This window comes from Triticum dicoccoides, chromosome 3B (genome assembly GCF_002162155.2).
Source record: "Triticum dicoccoides isolate Atlit2015 ecotype Zavitan chromosome 3B, WEW_v2.0, whole genome shotgun sequence".
NCBI lineage: Eukaryota > Viridiplantae > Streptophyta > Magnoliopsida > Poales > Poaceae > Triticum > Triticum dicoccoides.
In genome coordinates, this window is record NC_041385.1 from 181,192,965 (window position 1) to 181,195,183 (window position 2,219).

At 51.6% G+C, this 2,219-nt stretch overlaps 1 pseudogene; it reads left to right on the forward strand.

Moving 5' to 3' along the window:
* Window positions 1-551: 551 nt before the first annotated feature.
* LOC119275442 lies at window positions 552-1,870 on the forward strand (annotated as a pseudogene).
* The last annotated feature ends 349 nt before the right edge of the window (window positions 1,871-2,219 follow it).

Genomic DNA, 2,219 nt, shown 5'->3' on the forward strand with positions numbered 1-2,219 from the left:
TTTTCTTTATCTTCATCAAAACATAATAGTGGTGAAGTCAGATACGCCACCTGGAGTCATACTGATTGGCCTATCAACAGAAAGCACTTGGTCACTCACAAGAACTGGCAATCATTTGGTAGTACATGTTATGTTAGTTATACTCCTAAGGATATTGTATATAATCAGGACATGCACTAAAAGATGGATTACTGTATAATCAGACAAGTACAACTGCTGGTCAAGCCTGTGCTGATGCCGACCTTCGTTCATTCGTCTCTAATTTTATTTTTCTTCTTGGTTACACGCATCATAGATGAACACTATAGTTATACGTGTGATGAATTGAAGAACAATAGGGAGCTGGCCGGCTGGAGCGCATCGGGTGCGGTGACAGGACGCCGCAACAGAAACGGAGATCGGTCTTCATCACCATTCATCAGTCTCACTTGCCCACGAGATGGACGAAAAAGCAACCGCCTCGCTGCCGACACTGATGGTACCGCGCCAGCATACCACGAAAATATATGCTTCCCCTCCCCACCACTCCATCAGTGCGTGCTCTAGTCTAGCTATAAAGTTCCCAGCTCCCAACTCCCGAAAGATATATGCGCAGCTAGCCAGCCCACGGCGCACTGTCGGCCGTCACAAGAGCATCTCTCCGGCCGCAACAGCTGGGCGGGCAACGACGGGTCGACGGCCGTAGCTTCTTCTCATCAGTTCTCTTACGGCCACTCGAGTCGCGCGCGCGCGCGATGCTGCAGCTTTGCAGTCGGCGCGTCCTCGTGGTCGCCGTGGCGGTGGCCGTCCTGAGCGCGGCTAACCCGCGCACCGCCGTGGACGCATACAAGAATTACACCGTCGGCGACGACAAGGGCTGGTACGACGGCCTCGCGGTCGACTACCAGGCGTGGGCCGAAGGCTACAACTTCACCCTCGGAGATTTCCTCAGTGAGTATACAATATACTTACAGTTGCATTCTCTAGCTGCATCCATCCATCGCTCTTTGATTACGTTGCATCCGTCCAAGTTCAGTCAGCTTGTGAGACCTCTCTGCTCTTCTCGATGCTTAATTAGCGTGGTATCGAAAGCAGCAGCTACGTTACTCCATTGGTTTCCCTGTACGTGCACATGGCTTGCTCGTGGGTGAAAAGTGCAACATGCTCCATGTCCCCGGTCGCTTTGTCAATCACCAACAGTTTTGCAAACGACGATGCAGGACCATTATCAAGGTCCCGTTCGCGTCTCCGTTTCGCGTAAAAATAAACAGACTAACCGTTTGGCGTCTCCGTGATGCAGTATTCAACACGGACAAAAATCACTCGGTGGTGCAGACACGGAACGAGACCCTATACAAGAGCTGCGACTACGACGACTCCGGCCTCGACGACACCGTCGATTGGTCTGCCGCCGCGCCGGAGTTCAGCAAGGATGCCGTCACCGCCGCCGTGCCACTGCTCAAGGAGGGCAACACGTACTTCTTCTCAGGGAACTACGACGGCGAGCAGTGCGAGAACGGCCAGCGCTTTTGCCATAGCGGTCGCGCACGGCCAAGGCCTCCCGCCGGACCTCAGGCCGCCGGTGGCCGACGCGCCAGGGCCAGCAGCCGGGCCCGACAGCGCGGACAGGGCGCCGGCCTTCGACTTCAGCCACCCAAAGAACGTCTCCACGCCGTCGGACACCGATGCTTCCGATGACGAGACGAGTACTAGTACTTCGGATTCTACTCTAAATCTAGTCAGCTTGGCGGTTGGCCTGATCGTGGCTCTCAGTGTGCTCTTTGTGGTGCAAGTATAAGATGTACATGGTGCTTTAGCTGCTCGCTCGTTTTGTGTACCTAAATTATAAGATTTGTTATTTTTGCAATTTAATGAAGTTGTTTTTTATGTATATAAATTCACATGGGCACATACCTGTCGAGCCGTGCCAGCTCCCCGATTGCCTCGCGATCCTCAAAGTCTTGAGATCCTGCACGTGGGTATAACACGTTTTAAGAGCATGGTTAATAGTATAGCCGGCTGCTGGCTATATGATGTTGCCATGTCATATAGAGCCATCAGTTGTAGCCACTCATACAATAAGGTTGGCTATAAGACTGGCTATAAGAATACTATTTTTTCTCATCTTCTGTCTATCTCTTTTTTTATATTTATTGTATCGGCCTAGGAATCTGCATATAGCTAGCCTCTTGCATGAGAGCCCACTCCTCTCACTTTTTCATGTCTCTTTCCTCCACATC